Here is a 20,666-nt window from a genome sequence, read left to right as displayed (position 1 = left end):
GCGCAAATCGATTATGCCTTCGTTGGCAAATCGAGAAAACAAGACGCGCACATAACAAAAAAGACGTGCTAATCGATTATGCCTTCGTTGGCAAATCGAGAACATAAGACGCGCACAATACAAAAAAGACGTGCTAATCGATTATGCCTTCGTTGGCAAATCGAGAAAAGTAAGACGCGCACAAAACGACAAAGACGCGCAAATCGATTATGCCTTCGTTGGCAAATCGAGAAAACAAGACGCGCACATAACAAAAAAGACGTGCTAATCGATTATGCCTTCGTTGGCAAATCGAGAACATAAGACGCGCACATAAAAAAAAAGACGTGCTAATCGATTATGCCTTCGTTGGCAAATCGAGAACATAAGACGCGCACAATACAAAAAAGACGTGCTAATCGATTATGCCTCCGTTGGCAAATCGAGAAAACAAGACGCGCACAAAACAATAAAGACGCGCAAATCGATTATGCCTTCGTTGGCAAATCGAGAAAACAAGACGCGCGCAAGACGACAAAGACGTGCAAATCGGTTACGCCTTCGTTGGCGAGTCGAGAAAATAAGACGCGCACAACACAATAAAGCCGTGCTAATCGATCACGCCCTCATTGGTAGATCGAGAAAATGAGCCACGCACGATCAACCCGAAACAAAAAGTCGTCCCTCGCGACGCGCGAAGGCCATTCCTCATGACGCAAACCCAATCCATATGAAAGCGTGGATTTTGAGTTTCCACTCGACCTACGCTCGACCAGAAACTCGCGGGGCTAATGTTGTCGGTCCGTCTCGGACCGACGGGGACTAAGGCGTCACTTCGACCCGCGCGATCGATGCAAGGCCTCGAAGGGCGAACCCTTGCCTCGGCCTTTGGCCGGCCCAAACCAGCGGTCGGGTCAAGGGTCAGCCGGCCGGCGGCCGGCCATATGCTCAGCCGGCTAGCGGCCGGCCATATGCTTGGCTGGCCTATCGCCGGCCCAAAGGTCAGCCGGCCAATGGCCGGCCATATGCTCAGCCGGCCCTCCATGGCCGGCACTCCAAGGCCGGCCCTCCTCCATGGCCGGCCGGCACTCCAAGGCCGGCCCTCCTCCATGGCCGGCCGGCACTCCAAGGCCGGCCTTCCTCCATGGCCGGCCCTCCATGGCCGGCCCTCCATGGCCGGCGCTCCAAGGCCGGCCCTCCTCCATGGCCGGCACTCCAAGGCCGGCCCTCCTCCATGGCCGGCCGGCACTCCAAGGCCGGCACTCCAAGGCCGGCCTCCCTCCAAGGCCGGCCCTCCTCCATGGCCGGCCGGCACTCCAAGGCCGGCACTCCAAGGCCGGCCTTCCTCCATGGCCGGCCCTCCATGGCCGGCCCTCCATGGCCGGCGCTCCAAGGCCGGCCCTCCTCCATGGCCGGCCGTCACTCCAAGGCCGGCACTCCAAGGCCGGCCTCCCTCCATGGCCGGCCCTCCACGGCCGGCACTTCAAGGCCGGCCCAACCTTGCTCACTCGGCCAAGGGGTCTTCAAACCACCCCTTGGCTGCCTATAAATACAAGGGTCCTTCCCTTGACCCAGGTAATCCATGCTTGAGTACTGAAACGCTGTCGAACTCGTACCTCGCTCGTTTCTCTCAAGTCTCGGCCTCTAAACACCCCTAAAACCTCTATACTCCACCTCAATCCCACTAATGTTGAGCGTCGGAGAGGTAAACAGGGGCACCCCCCTGTTTCCCCTTTGTAGTTCACAATCTCTTTCTTGCTTTTCAGGTATCGAGACAAGGTGAGCTTCACCCATAGCTAAGGGACGACTTGGGACACCAAGTCCGACACGCTTGAGCCGGAGTGAGACCACTTGGTCCGGCCTTGGGTCTAACCACTCTGGGCTCCTAAATAGTTGTCCAAAAATCAGCGACAACAGTTTCAATACTCAAATTTCGAATTCCCTGGGTCAAGGGAGAGACCCTTATATTTATAGGCGGCCAAGGGGTGTTTGGGGAACCCCTTGGCTGAGCGCCGGCCTTGGAGAGCCGGCCTTGGACGAGAGCCGGCCTTGGAGAGTCGGCCTTGGCGAGCGCCGGCCTTGGAGAGCCGGCCTTGGACGAGCGCCGGCCTTGGAAAGCCGGCCTTGGACGAGCGCCGGCCTTGGAGAGCCGGCGTTGGCGAGCGCCGGCCTTGGAGAGCCGGCCTTGGACGAGCGCCGGCCTTGGAGAGCCGGCCTTGGAGAGAAACGAGCGAGGTACGAGTTCGACAGCGTTTCAGTACTCAAATTCGGATTACCTGGGTCAAGGGAGAGACCCTTATATTTATAGGTGGCCAAGGGGTGTTTGGGGAACCCCTTGGCTGAGCGCCGGCCTTCGAGAGCCGGCCTTGGACGAGCGCCGGCCTTGGAGAGCCGGCCTTGGAGAGCCGGCCTTGGAGAGCCGGCCTTGGAGAGCGCCGGCCTTGGAGAGCCGGCCTTGGAGAGCCGGCCTTGGAGCGCCGGCCTTGGAGCGCCGGCCTTGAAGAGCCGGCCTTGGAGCGTGGCCTTGGAGAGCCGGCCTTGGAGCGTCGGCCTTGGAGAGCCGGCTCTCCATTTGGACGAGCGCCGGCCTTGGAGAGCCGGCCTTGGCGAGCGCCGGCCTTGGAGAGCCGGCCTTGGCTGAGAGCCGGCCTTGGATGAGCGCCGTCCTTAGGACGGCCGCCAGCGTGGCCGTCGCCGATCTACCGGGCCGAGACGGACCGGTAACAACAAGCTCATTTACTCCATTTTTCACGCTCCACCTTTCACGCATCGAGAGGTAGCGAAACGTCCACCAATCGGATCAGCGCACCGGACCTCCGACCCCGCGCTGAGGGATAGCGAAACGTCGACAAGTTGGATCAACGCACTGGACCTCCAACCTCGCACGTCTTTCGCTGTGACACTCTCGCGCAACGTCGCGCCTTGCACACCGATAGGCAGTGAGGCGTCGATGGATCACATCCGCGCACCGGATGGTCGATCCCGGTAGTCAAAACCCAAAACGTGACACACGTACCGACATGTACCACGCTCACTGGGAACTGCGAGCTTGTCGCGATACGCACGCCGATAGGTAGCGTACTCGTTGGAAAATGAGCGCGACGGCCACCCAGTTCGCGCGCGCCAATAGGCAGCGAGTCACGAATGGATGGCTGAGAATCGCACCCGCCGGATGAAACTGGTCTAGCCAGCGTCCGCGGGAAACTTCGCCGCCAAATGCGGCAGTAAGCCGTGCCAACCGGTTACGCTAAACATAGTAAGCCGAGTTCGTAAGACACGCACCAGTCAAATTGCGCAAATCGATTACACTAAGCATAGCAAGTCGAGAAAATAAGACGCACAATAAAAAGAAAGCTTCCATCAAAGCAAAACGATGTTGCACAAACAACCCGACGAGAAAAGTACGAAAGTACGACACATGTCAAACATAACAGAAATTCGAAAGAAATTGTAAAGCGAGCGCTAAACAAATGCGCAGAAAACCAAAGAAAACTTGGCTACTCTGAGCCATAGTCGATCTGCTCTTCGTCGTCTTCGGGGCGAGGGGCGCCCGACCCGTCAACGGTTTCTCCACCGGACCGACAGTTTGACGACTGGGCGGCCTCCGCAGGGACTTCGGGAGGCAGGTCATCCTCTGGCAACTCGTCATCCAGGGGAGGAAACATGGCATCGAAGAAGGAAAATGTGATCCCTCGAGACGCGTTCTCCTCCGCGACCGCGTCCTTGACCCGCATGGCCACCTCGTAACGGGCCACCTCCAGCGAGAGATCCCAGTCCTCCTCCAACTCCGTCTTGGATCGCACGGCGTCATCCTTCTCCTCGACGAGGGTCTGCACCTCCGCTCGCAAGGTTTCCCTCTCCCTCTCGGCCTTGACCCGGGAGATCTCACTCGCCGACAGTCGGGCGTGGACAATTCTCGGCCACCGCCTTCTCACGAGCTCGCTTCAGTTCCTCCTCAAGCGCTTGAAACTCTTGGACGGTGCGGACCCCCGCCAAAGCGGCTGCATGGGCGGCCGCCGTGCTCTCCTTGTCTTTCTCCATCATCTGCATGCGACGCAGCAAGTCCCGGAGAATACGGTCGCTCCGTTCTTGGCGCGCGAGCATCTGTGGAAACAAACAACGTACATACGATCGAAATAAGCACAATAATCACAAATAAGGCAAACAAGCAAATCGTACCTTTCGGGCGTCGCCGATCCCACTCTGGAAATGCTCAAGGTCGCTCGCCGTCAGGAGACTCTTGAAATCCCGTAGAGAGGTTTCAAGGATCCCTCGAGAACATTGGTCCCTCAGCTCCGCCGCCTCCGCCAAGAGCATCGATTCCATGCCGTTTGACGTCGCCGACGTATGAGCGCGCTTGTGGCCGGAGGACGAGCCGGGGAGGGTCGTCGACGATGGTTGCTTATTCGAGGAGTTCGCCTCGGTCCTCGCCCGCGTTGGAAGCCCTCCATGGCGGGCCTCAGCTTGTGGTTGAGCCGCGGTCACGGCCTCGATGTTGGGCGCCACCCTCGGTACTTGCGTGCGTGGTCGATGTCGCCGGGTCATGGTATCTGAAAAAGATAAAGAGATGACAGGTTAGAATGCAATACAATGGAACGTGCACTAACTGGAAGCATGTGTGTGGTTGGTACCCCCCACATCAGGGGGAGGAGCAGACGAGCCCCCCGCCTCTGATTCAGGGTCCTCCGTAGCCTCCGCGTCGAGGCCCGAGCACGGAGGAGCGTCGTCTCCAGGCGTGAACCACCCAGTCCTTGCCATTAGGTTTGGGGATTCGAAGTGCGGCCCTTGCCGCCTCGATTCCGGGATCGCCCTGATCACCGCGTGAAGCTCAGAACCCTCGATATCGCCCACAGGTGGGAAATCAGCCGCGAGACCAAAGAAGAGAGGCGCGACCCCGAAGACTGACTCGGACACCCATATCCAAGGATATCTATGCTTCGAGTTAACCTTGCTAATGTTGGAATCGATCTAGGGTTTAAGAAAAAGTTTAACGCTTCGTTAAGCGGCGGAATTTTAAAAATTTTTCTTTTTAAGTAAAACTAGTTTTTACTAACCTAGACAAGAGCATATGCATGTAAATAAAAACTAATATGAGCTATAAAAGTTACTAACCTTTTTGACGCTTGAACGTTGATGAGCCTTTGGAAGGTTGGCAACGTTCGTCTCCCCTCGCAGCACGTCTCTCTTTTCTTTCCTCGGCACCTCGAGCAACCACGAAAGTTTCTATCACTAAATCACTCGAAAAGAAGGAATTAGTGAGTGGGCACTTTTAAACACTACGACTTGAGAACGAGTCTCGAAGTCGCAGAGCTAAAGACTAGGTCGAGTGAGGACCTAGGTGCCAAGACAAGAGAAAACCGAAAATAAACTAGAGAGAGAGAGAAGAGGACTTCGGCCAAGTTCTAGAGAGAGAGTCTCTCAAATCTCTTAAACTTGGATGAATGAATTGTGAGGAAATGGGGCTCCTATTTATAGGAGAGGTCTCACCTTCAATAAGGTAGTTTCCTCTTCTATAGAATATCACATATTCATGAGCAAAAATCCTTCATTTCCCATTTCATGTTGGGCGCCCAAGGCTGCCTCCTAGAGGCTAGGATTTGTTTCCTTTTTTGTTCCTTGGCTTTCCCTTTTCTCACTTGGCCGAAATTCCCCATGCTTGTGTGGGAAATTTGTTTCCTCTTTTTCTTTTGGCAAGTATCTAAATACATTTATGCACAAAATAAACTCTCTTTCCTTAGGTATGTTGGGCGCCCAACATGTCTCTAGAAGGAGCTTCTAGAAGCTTCTTCATTTATTCATGAGAACATGAAAAGGGCCCATTAAGAATTTTCAATAAAATTCTTATGAAATGAAATTAATTCACAAGGCCCAATGATCAAGTCATGGCCGAGTGAAACATGTCACAAAATGACCGTGTCAAAAAATTTATTGACATTCATTTCATCCTTTGTCTCAAAAGACAAAAATACCCTTTTAACTATTTTCGTTCTTGTTTTGGCTTAGCTTCCAGTTTAACTATTCCTATCGATGTGATTCGTGACAGTGACCTCATGGACCCAAATGAACAAAGCTTTAGCTAAACACTTGGACTCAAAAGTTCACAAACCTTTTCCAAGTTTAGCTTAATGCCAACTGACTCCACTAAAGAGCTGACACTGAAAATCTCTCGGTTCAAATGAATTTATTTTCTACTCAAGAATTCGACCTAATTATGATGAGCGGATCCACTGAATATTATCTATGTTTACCCTTCATGAATGTCATCAGCTAGTCGGGATTTACTAAATTACCATTTTACCCTTCTAGCTGTTATTTCCTCAACTCCTTTGTCGCTTGTGAATAAGTTAGAAACAATGTATTGACGAGGAGCTAACAAGTCACATTGTTTCATCCAAAAGAGTCAAGACTCAATTTGGACACTGGCCAGTTCATTTATTCACACTCCAAGGAACAAAGCATGAGGTGACATACATTGCATTTCAGCAATCTTGTACATGAATTCCATATCTATGAGAACTTCACAAAGTTACTCATGACAGACTCACAACTTAGTACTTCACCAATAGGCCTTGTTCGGAATCACATAGTGAGTCCGAACTTTGACTTTCTCAAATGAGAATACTAAGGTGTGAAATGGCATGTCTCATTTCAGGATTAAGGTAAGCATGATGCAATTCATACATAGTGACTTCGAGACATAAGAGGTTAAATGGTTTGTTCTTATCTTGTCTCTAGAAGTGCACTGGTCAATTCAGTACCTTCGGAAGATACCTAGAAGAACTATAGAGTTCCTAACTCTCAATGCCTCATAACCAGACATCATAGATTCTTCTAACAATCATACTGAGGTCAATAGTCCTTTGACCCTAAGATTGCGAATATATCGTTTTAAGCAAACTACGAAGAGTTTGTTCATGCAAATCTACATTTGTCTCTTCGTAAGTTGTTAAGTTTGTTTATGGACTAAAAGACTATGGTTTTATCATAAAGCTTCAGACAAGGAAGATTGAATGAACGTTTCAACTTTATTAATGAATGAATAGGCAATGACAAGCAAGAGTCTTCATGAGACTTTATTACATCAAATGTTCAAAATAAAGACTACAACTCTTCTTGTGGGCACCATTGACAACAAACTCCCACTTGACTCAAAGAAGGTGTGTGTAGTCCTTCATGCCTAATCCCTCACGATGTTGGTCGAAGACCTTGTTCGCTAGGGCCTTGGTGAATGGATCTGCGAGGTTGTCCACCGTTGAGATCTTCTTCACTTCCACGTCTCCGCGCTGCACGATCTCTCGAATCAAATGGTATTTCCTCTCAATATGCTTAGAGCGCTTATGGCTTCTAGGTTCCTTTGAGTTAGCGACAGCCCCACTATTATCACAATAAAGGGTCATGGGCTTGTCGACGTTTGGAACAACTTCCAAATACTTAAGGAACTTTCTAAGCCATACAGCCTCTTTGGATGCTTCACAAGCAGCCACATATTCTGCTTCCATTGTGGAGTCAGCAATACAAGATTGCTTAATACTTCTCCACACAACAGCTCCACCATTAAGGATGAACACAGATCCCGAAGTGGATTTCCTGGAATCCTTATCCGCTTGAAAATCGGAGTCGGTATATCCCGTCATAGTCAGGTCAGTACCTGAGTATGTAAGCATCAAGTTCCTAGTTCTTCGAAGATACTTAAGAACATGCTTAACAGCAATCCAGTGCTCGGGTCCAGGGTTGGATTGGAAACGACTAACTACGCCAACGGCGAAACATATATCAGGTCGGGTGCAAAGCATAGCATACATGAGGCTTCCTACGGCAGAGGCGTAAGGAATTTTCCTCATGTCTTCAATCTCTTGTGCAGTCTTGGGAGACTGGTCCTTAGAGAGTGAAACTCCATGCCTAAAGGGTGTTTGACCCCTCTTGCAGTCTTGCATCGAGAAGCGATCCATCACCTTATCAATATAAGATGCTTGAGAGAGCGACAGGGTCCGGTTTTTCCTATCTCGAAAGATTTGGATTCCCAGAATGTACGCGGCTTCTCCTAGATCCTTCATATCGAATTGCTTTGCTAGCCAGACCTTAACCTCAGATAATTTACCCACGTCATTACCAATGAGTAGTATATCATCGACATATAGTACCAGAAACACAACTTTGCCTTCGTGTATTAACTTGTAAACACAAGGCTCATCTATTGACTGTTCAAAGCCGAAGCTCTTTACAGTTTCATCGAATCTAATATTCCATGACCTAGATGCTTGCTTTAGTCCATAAATGGATTTAAGCAACTCACAAACCTTGGTCTCTTGACCTTTATCCACGAAACCGTCTGGTTGAGCCATGTAAATGCGCTCGTCAAGATTGCCATTCAGAAAAGCTGTCTTGACATCCATTTGCCAGATCTCATAGTCGAGAGCTGCAGCTATGGATAGGAGTATGCGGATGGATTTAAGCATCGCGACTGGCGAGAAGGTTTCTTCATAGTCAATCCCTTCTTGTTGGGTATAACCCTTCGCCACAAGTCGTGCTTTGAACGTCTCGACGTTCCCATCAGGACCCCTTTTCTTCTTGTATATCCACTTACACCCTACGGGTTTAATCCCTTCAGGAAGGTCTACAAGTTTCCAGACTTTGTTGACATACATCGAGTGCATCTCAACTTTCATGGCGTCAAGCCAAAGGTTTGATTCAGAACAAGCCATTGCTTGGCTATAGGAAACAGGATCATCCATGTCGGAGACGGCTACAAGAGAGTCTCCATAAGACATGTACCTGTCAGGCTTTTGAGTAGCCCTCCCACTACGTCTAAGTACTACTTGACGAGATTCTGACGAGTTAGGTTGTGTTTCAGTTGGGGTAAGAACAGTTCTTACAGATGAGGTAGAAGCTTCCTCACCCAACTTTTCTTCAAGCACAATTTTGCTTCTAGGTTTCGCATCCTTCATAAAGTCCTCCTCAAGGAAACGAGCATTCGTGCTAACGAAAGTCTTATCGTCCTCGGGACTATAGAAAGTAAAACCTTTGGTTTCCTTCGGATATCCTACAAACAGGCACAATTCTGACCTACTAGCCAACTTGCTAGTCTTTTGCCTTAGCACGTGTGCAGGGCAACCCCAAATTCGGATGCGGCAAAGATTCACTTTACGGCCAGTCCATCGTTCATAAGGAGTACCAGGAACCGTTTTGGACGGAACTTGGTTCAGAATATAAGCGGCTGTTTCGAGGGCATATCCCCAAAAGGAAAGCGGGAGTGATGAGTAACTCATCATTGATCTAACCATCTCCATAAGAGTTCGGTTTCTTCTCTCTGACACTCCGTTTTGTTGAGGTGTGCCAGGCGCGGTAAGCTGAGAAGCGATACCTTCTTCTTTAAGAAAGTCATCGAACTCTCCAGACATATACTCACCACCTCGATCAGATCGAAGGGTTTTGATCACTTTGCCAGTTTGCTTTTCCACTAAAGCCCTAAAGACCTTAAATACGTTAAAGGTCTCGGATTTGTGTTTAAGCAAATAGACAAACCCATATCTTGAGTAATCATCAGTGAAGGTAACGAAGTATTCGTATCCTCCACGTGCCTGTTGGTTGAGCGGACCACATACATCAGAATGTATTAGTTCCAGCAACTCAGTGGCTCTTCGACCCTTATCGGAGAAAGGTCGCTTAGTCATTTTTCCTTCTATGCAGGATTCACAAGTAGGTAGTGAACCTATTGCAGAGGCTTGGAGTGGACCATCCCTCACAAGTCTCTTAATCCTATCTAGACTGATATGACCAAGTCTTAAGTGCCAGAGGTATGTTGATTTTGTTAGATCGGAGGATTCAGAAAGTTTGATCCTCTTTGGCTCCCTAATTAGATCGTTATCTATTTCGGTGTCTAAAAGAGAAGGTTGAGTGGGATAGATGTAAAAAAGACCATTCTTCATACATGCATCAGTGACGAAAGAATTAGAAAAAGAAATACGAATTCCATTCTTTATAAACTTTAAATAATAATCTTGCTCGAAAAGTTGAGCAACAGATACTAGGTTTTTCCCAAAGGAAGGAACATAATAAACATTATTCAAATTTAAAGTTCGATCTTCAAAAGATAGCGTCACGGATCCCACAGCCTTCGCAGACACCACGCTCTCATCACCCCACTTGAAGCAGAAGTCGCCATCCTCTAAGCTTTTGCTTTTCCTAAAACCAGTCAAGGAGCAGCAAATATGGTTAGTAGCAGCGGAGTCAATAATCCACGATGATACATTATCAGCTACTAAACAGGCTTCAGTAACAAGTACAATACCTTTAGCTTTGGTTTTGAGGTAGGCGGGACAGTTCCTACGCCAGTGACCAGGCTCGTTGCAGTGGTGGCACTTGTCTTTAGACTTGTCCACCTTCGGAGCCTTTGGCGCCTTCTTCTTCGCTTGAACCTTAGGTTGGTTCTTCTTTTCGGCGTTGCGAGGTCTCTTCTTAGATCCAGAGGTGGAGGCAGTAGCATGTACTTCTCCTTGAGCCCTCTTTTTCTTAGTGAGTGCCTCAGCGGTTTGAAGTTCCTTCATGAGCTCGGTAACAGTGTACTCCAGCTTGTTCATGGAATAGTTCAACTTGAAGGTATCAAAGGTTTCGGGGAGAGTTTCCAAGATCATATCTATTTTGGTCTCCCCATCAATCTCAGATCCAAGAATCTCCATCTCGTTGAGATAGCTAATGATCAGCATCATATGATCTCTAACGGGAGTTCCAGCCTTCATACGACAGTTCATGAATTGTCGGACCGCTTGTTGCCTAGCTTGACGTCCTTGCCCTCCAAACATCTCATGGAGATTGTAGAGCATATCGGTGGCAGTTTCATAATCACGATGTTGTTGTTGCAACACATTGTTCATCGATGCCAAAATATAGCATCTCGCAATCTCATCGGATCTAAGCCAGGCCGCCAGGACGTCTTTCTCCTCTTGCGTCGAATCATCATTCGTTTGAGGACAGGGGGTGGTGAGAACCCATTTGTGCTTGTCGACAGTAAGGACTATGTCGAGGTTACGTTTCCAGTCGACGTAATTGTCGCCTTCGAGTTTATTCGAGGAAAGAATTGTTGAGAGAGGGTTGAGAGACATATTGCCTATAACAGTTGAAACAAGTTTATGATTAGTCTTTGGTTTAGGATTTAAGTTTCATTAAGACTTTTGTAAAACCCAAAGGTGTTATAAACCAAACGATAATTTACTCCCTCAAGAGAAGGCCGCAAAAAATCTCCATTTATAAGTAAATGACACATCATTAATGCTAAGCCAAGATGTCAATACATCTATTTTGACTAGCCACCTTTTAAATTGGTTTGATCACTCACATCCTTTCGCAGAGCCTTAAGGAAGGATACTAGGGATTGAGCCTAAGTGTGCAACCAACCACTTAGTCCAAAAGATCAGCTTTGAAAAACAATCCCCCAAGGGGAGGCCTTGCCATCATTGCATCACTCTCGGACGTAGCTCATTGAGCAATGATCGAAGCAATAACGCCTTGGAGTACTCACATTTAAGTGAGGGTCGCAAGAGCGGCTCTTAGTCCCACGTTATTGCATCTTTCACTAGTGTTGGGGATCGCGGGTTACAAACAACGAATATAACCCTCCCACTTAGTTTTTGGAGTTGGTTCATCGACTCTTTTAAGTTCGGAAACAGATTTCCTAGTTAGAGAGCGACAGAGCGGACAACTAGAAGAGAATCCTAGATCGACATGTTCAGAGCAGTATTAGTGCATAAAGGCACAAGGGACATACTCGATCTTTTCCTATTTTCTATTTCGGGAAAGTGCGTGAGGGAAGTGTGAACTTCAACTCACTCGAACACTTGAAAGTTTGAGATTACACATCTTTTTATTTTTCGGCTTGTCTACAAGGAGACCTCCCACTCAAATTTTCAAGAGCATATAGATTTTGAACATATGTGATATAGATATAGTTTTGAAAACATTTTGAAAACTTATTTGATTTGGATGACAAAATATTTTCAAGTTTGAAAGTGAAAACGGTTTTTCAAAATTCAAACTAGTTTTGTAAAAATTCAATTTCAATTAATCTTTCAAAAACAAAACTTTTAATCTTTACACATCATGTTTATAATCATATGAAAAACATTTTTGCTCAAGAAAGTTTTCTCATTAGAGTTCTATAACTCATGGTAGTGGGGTTTGAAAATCCGGATTTCTAAAAAAAACTGGAGTTTCAGACAGCCGCGCACCTCGGAGTAAAATCGCCATAACTGGCGGCTCCGATGTCCTTTTCAGCCGAAACCGGTGGCATTGGACAGAGGACAGACAGAGCTTTAATTGGATTCAAGAATCATTAAATTTCGATTTCTGAGCAGAGAGTTATGCCGCTTTTAATGCGGGTTTACATTCCAGCTCGAAGAAAAAGAAATAAATTAAAGCTTTGTCCTTTTAGATGCGAAAAAGAATCGAGTGTAACGGAACGTTTTATGAAGTTGTTTAAAGCTTTTATTTGTGTTTTATTAGCAGGGTAATAACATAAAAAATAAAAGAAATAACAACATGCATAAAACGATTCAAGTAAATAAACGAAACTAGCAAGAAAACAAAACTAGTCACAAAATTTACTCGAAAATTCTCAAACCTTTAAAACACGTTTTTCAATATAAAAAATTAAAAACTTTTAGAACTGATTCTAATGTGTTTTAACATCATCCCAAACTCATAGAAAAACAACATGGTTTTTAATTTAAAGGCATGAGCAATAAATTAAAAAAAAACTAAGATTACAATTCTAACTTGTCACAAAATTAGTAAACTTTCGAAAATGATTTTCAAGCTCATAATTTAAAAACATGCACATGCATTCCTTTGACCATAGCTCTGATACCATTTGTTGGAATCGATCTAGGGTTTAAGAAAAAGTTTAACGCTTCGTTAAGCGGCGGAATTTTAAAAATTTTTCTTTTTAAGTAAAACTAGTTTTTACTAACCTAGACAAGAGCATATGCATGTAAATAAAAACTAATATGAGCTATAAAAGTTACTAACCTTTTTGACGCTTGAACGTTGATGAGCCTTTGGAAGGTTGGCAACGTTCGTCTCCCCTCGCAGCACGTCTCTCTTTTCTTTCCTCGGCACCTCGAGCAACCACGAAAGTTTCTATCACTAAATCACTCGAAAAGAAGGAATTAGTGAGTGGGCACTTTTAAACACTACGACTTGAGAACGAGTCTCGAAGTCGCAGAGCTAAAGACTAGGTCGAGTGAGGACCTAGGTGCCAAGACAAGAGAAAACCGAAAATAAACTAGAGAGAGAGAGAAGAGGACTTCGGCCAAGTTCTAGAGAGAGAGTCTCTCAAATCTCTTAAACTTGGATGAATGAATTGTGAGGAAATGGGGCTCCTATTTATAGGAGAGGTCTCACCTTCAATAAGGTAGTTTCCTCTTCTATAGAATATCACATATTCATGAGCAAAAATCCTTCATTTCCCATTTCATGTTGGGCGCCCAAGGCTGCCTCCTAGAGGCTAGGATTTGTTTCCTTTTTTGTTCCTTGGCTTTCCCTTTTCTCACTTGGCCGAAATTCCCCATGCTTGTGTGGGAAATTTGTTTCCTCTTTTTCTTTTGGCAAGTATCTAAATACATTTATGCACAAAATAAACTCTCTTTCCTTAGGTATGTTGGGCGCCCAACATGTCTCTAGAAGGAGCTTCTAGAAGCTTCTTCATTTATTCATGAGAACATGAAAAGGGCCCATTAAGAATTTTCAATAAAATTCTTATGAAATGAAATTAATTCACAAGGCCCAATGATCAAGTCATGGCCGAGTGAAACATGTCACAAAATGACCGTGTCAAAAAATTTATTGACATTCATTTCATCCTTTGTCTCAAAAGACAAAAATACCCTTTTAACTATTTTCGTTCTTGTTTTGGCTTAGCTTCCAGTTTAACTATTCCTATCGATGTGATTCGTGACAGTGACCTCATGGACCCAAATGAACAAAGCTTTAGCTAAACACTTGGACTCAAAAGTTCACAAACCTTTTCCAAGTTTAGCTTAATGCCAACTGACTCCACTAAAGAGCTGACACTGAAAATCTCTCGGTTCAAATGAATTTATTTTCTACTCAAGAATTCGACCTAATTATGATGAGCGGATCCACTGAATATTATCTATGTTTACCCTTCATGAATGTCATCAGCTAGTCGGGATTTACTAAATTACCATTTTACCCTTCTAGCTGTTATTTCCTCAACTCCTTTGTCGCTTGTGAATAAGTTAGAAACAATGTATTGACGAGGAGCTAACAAGTCACATTGTTTCATCCAAAAGAGTCAAGACTCAATTTGGACACTGGCCAGTTCATTTATTCACACTCCAAGGAACAAAGCATGAGGTGACATACATTGCATTTCAGCAATCTTGTACATGAATTCCATATCTATGAGAACTTCACAAAGTTACTCATGACAGACTCACAACTTAGTACTTCACCAATAGGCCTTGTTCGGAATCACATAGTGAGTCCGAACTTTGACTTTCTCAAATGAGAATACTAAGGTGTGAAATGGCATGTCTCATTTCAGGATTAAGGTAAGCATGATTCAATTCATACATAGTGACTTCGAGACATAAGAGGTTAAATGGTTTGTTCTTATCTTGTCTCTAGAAGTGCACTGGTCAATTCAGTACCTTCGGAAGATACCTAGAAGAACTATAGAGTTCCTAACTCTCAATGCCTCATAACCAGACATCATAGATTCTTCTAACAATCATACTGAGGTCAATAGTCCTTTGACCCTAAGATTGCGAATATATCGTTTTAAGCAAACTACGAAGAGTTTGTTCATGCAAATCTACATTTGTCTCTTCGTAAGTTGTTAAGTTTGTTTATGGACTAAAAGACTATGGTTTTATCATAAAGCTTCAGACAAGGAAGATTGAATGAACGTTTCAACTTTATTAATGAATGAATAGGCAATGACAAGCAAGAGTCTTCATGAGACTTTATTACATCAAATGTTCAAAATAAAGACTACAACTCTTCTTGTGGGCACCATTGACAACAGCTAATGATGACGAAGCGCTTACGATGTAGCGCTAGGTAGAAGCCCGGCTTCCCCGGCACCCCTCGTATCGTCATGAGGTCCTGGATGTCGTCGACGGTGACGGCCCTCTTCTTCGCCCGATAAAGCATCATATGGCACGCCGCGACCAGCCGGTAGAAGGCCGGGGACATCTGTAAAGCGTGCACCCCCAGTCGAACTAACAACTCCTGGATAACCAGTTGAAAAGGCAACCTTAGTCCCCCGCGAAGACTCGCCTCGTGGACCGCGGCATACCCCCTTCGAGGGCAGGACGGAAGATCGTTGGCTAGCGGTCTGAGGATTGACACAGAATCCGGAATGCTGCAGCGTTTCCTGAGGCTCTTGAAGCTGGCGATGGATATCAAGCTCGGGACATCGACACCCTAGCAGTCGAGGTTGCCCCGCACGACTGACTCTCCTATCGGGAAGGTTGAGGTCCGCGTTTCCTCCCGCGCAGTGGAAGAAAGTACCCTCGCCATAGGTGCTGCACGACGGCTCGATGAGTCACCGGAGTGTTCGGAGTCCGGGACGTTGCCCGAGCGCTCGACTGGTTGCCAGCCGGCCGGGTCACCGCCATCAGGCCGGCCCATCCTGTGGCCGGCAACGCTCCTTCCCGTGTGCACGTCAAGCCCGAGGACCCAGCCCGTCTCCTGGCTGGGTGGCTGCTCCACGCGCGGCCCAGGCGACCTCCGGCCTTCAGCGCGCGCGTCAGGCCCGTCGGCCCGGCCCGGCTATCGGCCAGTCGGGTCTCCGGCACTTGAGGCCTGCCCGGGCGTCCCAGCGCTTGTCCCAGGCGCGTCCGGCCCACCAGCCCGGCCTAGCTCACGGCTCGCTGGGCCCTCCTCGCGCGCACAGCCTAGCGGCCCCATCCGGCCTCCAGCCGGTTGGGCTTTCCTCGCGCGCACCGGCCCAGCCCGGGTCCTGGCCGGCTGCACTCTCTTCGCCCAAGCCCGGCCCAATGAGGCCTAGTGTTTGCCCTAGGGCTGGGCAAGTAGCCGCCCCCTGGTCGGGGCTACCTGGCGGCGCCACCTCCTGCCCGGCGCCGGCCCCTCCCTTGGCGGTGTCTCCCAGCACCAGCGATCCTCCGGCGGCGCGCGCCATCGCCGGCGCACCCAGGCCCGGTGTTAGGGACCTCCTTTTTGCTCTCCAGAAATTTAACGTTTACTGGAATCACTTTGCCAAATGTTCGTTTTCCTTATTTAGGGGAGGGTGGTGGAAGGGCAGGAGAGGAACTAGCCCAAGGATCCTTAGTCCACCACCGGGGATATCAAACTTGCCGTGTAACCTTCGCGTTTGATATCAATGAACAAGTAGACTCATTTTGCTTCTGTGTTTGCTGTGCCGTGTCCCTATGAATGATTGCTTGATTGTTGGCTTGTTTATACGTATGCTTGTCGATATGTTCTCGTGTGTGTGTGAATGATGTGGTCCCAATAGCTCGTTACAATGTTATTCCGTGGCTGATCATTATCTCATGTTGTCTTGCAGACATCTAGTAGGCTGACTTGCTAGCGAAGCGCCGCAAGTGCCGCACGTCCCGACTATCTACCGAGTGAAATTAGTCGGCCCGTGACAGTTGGTATCAGAGCCACAAAGAGAAGCATTGGAAGAACGAGATGGCTCCACAAAGACCCACAAACACTCAACGCCTCGATGCTCTGGAACACCGCATTGGGGGCGTTGATGCGATTGAAGAAAGACTCCACGACATACAAGAGAACCTGCAGACCATCGACATCGAAAATCTCATCGAGAGGGTGAAGCCACTCGAAGAGGCGATGCGAAAGACCGAATCCCTCGGCCCGTCTGTCGAAGAAGCCAAGGCAAAGCTAGAAGCTATCATCGAGCGCCTCTCTCAAATTGAACAAGCAAATCATTCCCCGCGGCACTCAACCATCGAAACAAGTGTGCTCAACTTGTCCGAAAGAGTCGAGATCCTTGCCAACCGAATACTCGCCCTAGAGCGGCGAGAACACCACGACCCAATGGCCGATTTCGAAGCAGGATTCGATACCCTGGCAGAGAGAATAAATGCCCTGGAGCGCAGGGATCGTTTTCCTTGCGACTCGAATTCTTCACCGCGAGTTGCGGCTGAGCCAGGAATGGGAGATCGTCTAGCGAATCGGATGCAAGATCTCGAGGAGAACACGCACGATGCTATTGATTCTCTCCAAAGAGAACTACTGGATATAAGGTCCACCATCAACGTCACAATCCGGGCCATGGGGAACCAACCCATGGGTCCGGCCCCTGCCGAATTTGGCCGTCCCCGAGTCCCCGAACCGAAACACTTCGATGGCACCCGAGATGCAAAGGAGTTGGAAAACTTCCTCTTCGACATGGAACAATACTTTCGTGCGGTCAATGCCGAAGAGGGTACTCGGGTGATCACAGCCTCGATGTATTTGACGGATGATGCCAAGCTATGGTGGAGAACCAAGCACCGTGCGATCCAAGCAGGCGAAGTAGCCATCAACACTTGGGACGACATGAAGAGAGAACTCCGCGCCCAATTCTTCCCCGATAATGTCGAGTATAGGGCAAGACGGAACCTTAGAGACCTAAAGCAAACGGGCAATGTCCGAGAGTACGTGAAGAAGTTCTCGACCCTTATGCTAGACATTAGCGATATGTCCGAGAAAGACAAAGTCTTCGCGTTCCTTGACGGGTTGAAACCGTGGGCGAGGACCGAACTGCACCGCCTTAATCTGCAGACCCTTGCTGCTTGCCAAGCTGTCGCTGAACGTCTCACTGACTTCTCAGCCGAGCCCTCTCAAGCAAAGAGACCACAAGTGAACCCAAACCCGAGCCACATGGGCCCGAGTAGAGCACCGAGGGGGACAACGCAGACTTGGGAGAAGAAGCAATTCAACCCGAGACCTGCCCCTCCTCCACGACCTCCCACAAGGAATGCTGAAGTCGAAGACACTCAGGGTGAAGTCAGGAAAGGGCCGTGTTTCCTATGCAAAGGTCCCCACAATGTCCGCCATTGCCCCGGCCGCTGCCGCCTGACGGCTCTCCAAGCCGAGGTCCAGGCCGAGATGCACGAAACTGAAGCAGAACAAGGAGACGGGGAGGAGATTGTCCAGATGGGTGCCGTTAGACTCCTTAATGCACTCAAGAAACAAGGCGTGGACCCGAAGAAGCCTGCCGAAAAGGGGCTTATGTACGTGGATGCTCTTGTAAATGGGGAATTTGCGAAGAGTGTGATGATCGACACGGGAGCAACCCACAACTTCATATCCGAAGCCGAAGCAAAACGCCTAGGCCTCTCCCTGGACAAAGATAATGGTCGAATGAAAGCCGTTAATTCAGAAGCAAGACCCACGTCCGGAGTGGCCCGACGAGTGAAGTTCAAGATGGGGACGTGGGAGGGACAGACGGACCTTATCGCAGTAGAGATGGACGATTTCGACATCGTGCTCGGGAATGAGTTCCTCATTGAGAATGGAGGAATTCCCATCCCCACAGCAAACGCCCTAGTCATAATGGGCGAACGACCCGCCATAGTGCCTGCCAGAGTCAAACAGAGTGTAGCGACGAGACTCATCTCTGCGTTGCAATTCAAGAAGGGAGTGCGTCGAGGAGAACCCACGTTTATCGCAGCTATCGCCGCCTTCGAAGATGGTGGGGGTGAACCCGTTCCCCCCATGATACAAGAACTGTTGGCGAAGTACCAAGACGTGATGCCCGATTGCCTCCCGAAGTCACTACCGCCAAGAAGAAGTATAGACCATGAGATTGAGCTCGTCCCGGGCGCCAAGCCTCCGGCCAGAGCGGCTTACAGGATGGCACCCCCAGAACTTCAAGAACTTAGAAAACAACTAAACGAGTTGTCCGAAGCGGGCTTCATCAAGCCCTCCAAAGCACCCTTTGGTGCCCCAGTGTTGTTCCAGAAGAAATAAGACGGGAGCTTGCGGTTGTGCATTGACTACCGAGCATTGAACAAGCTGACCGTGCGCAACACCTACCCGATCCCCCTGATCGCCGACTTGTTCGACCAACTAAGTCAAGCCATATATTTCACTAAACTGGACTTGCGATCAGGCTACTACCAAGTGAGGATTGCAGAGGGCGACGAAGCAAAGACCACTTGTGTCACCCGATATGGGGCGTTTGAGTTCCTAGTGATGCCATTTGGGTTGACCAATGCGCCAGCTACCTTTTGCACGTTGATGAATCAGGTGTTCCACGGATTTCTCGACAAGTTCGTGGTAGTATACCTTAATGACATTGTGGTATACAGCACTACGTTAGAAGAGCACCAGAAACACCTCGAGTTGGTCTTCCAAAAGCTGAGGGAGAACCAGCTATACGTGAAGAAGGAGAAGTGCTCGTTTGCGCAAGAGCGCATCAAGTTCCTCGGGCACATAATCGAGCGGGGACGTATCCGCATGGACATGGACAAAGTGAAGTCCATCCGAGACTGGAAAGTCCCAGCCAATGTAAAGGAACTTTGCTCGTTCCTCGGCCTGGCCAACTTCTACCGAAAGTTCGTAGAAGGGTATTCAAGAAGGGCAGCCCCACTCACGGAGCTGCTAAAGAAAGACAAGGTATGGGATTGGAACTCTCGATGCCAAAGCGCATTCGAAGATCTGAAGGAATCGATGATGTATGATCCAGTCCTGGCCCTCCCAGACGTCATGAAGCCCTTCGAAGTGCAAACCGATGCTTCAGACTACGCCCTGGGTGGTGTGCTTGTCCAAGATGGCCACCCCATAGCTTACGAAAGCTGCAAGCTATCTGATGCCGAGCGAAGATATGCCGCACAAGAGAAAGAACTCCTAGCGGTGATACATTGTCTGCGAGTTTGGAGGCATTACCTCCTGGGTTCGAAATTCATTGTGAAGACGGACAACTCTTCAGTGAGCCACTTCCTCACCCAGCCCAAACTCACCCCGAAACAAGCGCGGTGGCAGGAGTTTGTCGCGGAATTCGACTTCCGCTTTGAACACCGCTCGGGGAGCACCAACCAAGCTGCAGATGCCTTGAGCAGGAAAGCGGAGTTTGCCACGATACAGATGCTTGCCCCATTGTCTACAAGTCAAGTAAGCATTCCGATCCGAGCTCGCATCAAGGAAAATCTCGAGAAAGACCCAGTCGCCCCGCCATCATGGCCCTGGTTAAGGAATGGAAATCACGTCGATTTTGGATCGAAGATGGGCTCCTGTTGACCAAATATCGCCGCTTGTTCGTCCCAAAGGCGGATGACTTACGGAAGACTCTCTTGAAGGAGTGCCATGACACGTTGTGGGCCGGCCATCCTGGGTGGCACCGCACGCTTGCCCTCCTTAAGCAAGCCTACTATTGGCCTCAGATGAAGTCCCATGCTCAAGACCATACCCGAACTTGCCTTATCTGCCAACAAGACAAGATCGAGAGAAAGAAGACCCCCGGACTTCTAGAGCCGTTGACCATCCCAACAAGGCCTTGGGAAAGCATCTCGCTAGACTTCATTACGAGCCTCCCACAGACTGGAGACTTGTCATGCATTCTAGTTGTGGTCAACCGGTTCTCCAAGTATGCCACCTTCATCCCAACGAGCAAGTATTGTGGGGCCGAAGAGACAGCCCGCCTGTTCTTCACCCACGTAGTGAAGTATTGGGGCATACCTCAGCACATTGTG

The 20,666-nt window shown here is 48.6% G+C and overlaps 1 pseudogene; it reads left to right on the top strand.

Annotated features, from left to right (window-relative positions):
• Positions 1-16,656: 16,656 nt before the first annotated feature.
• Positions 16,657-20,214, top strand: LOC149397578 (uncharacterized; annotated as a pseudogene).
• The last annotated feature ends 452 nt before the right edge of the window (positions 20,215-20,666 follow it).

This window comes from Urtica dioica, chromosome 5 (genome assembly GCF_054948205.1).
Source record: "Urtica dioica subsp. dioica isolate 48M chromosome 5, U.dioica_male_clone48M_v1_H2, whole genome shotgun sequence".
Taxonomy (NCBI): domain Eukaryota; kingdom Viridiplantae; phylum Streptophyta; class Magnoliopsida; order Rosales; family Urticaceae; genus Urtica; species Urtica dioica.
Note: the sequence above shows the minus strand (reverse complement) of the source record. Positions and strands in the feature narration are given on the sequence as shown.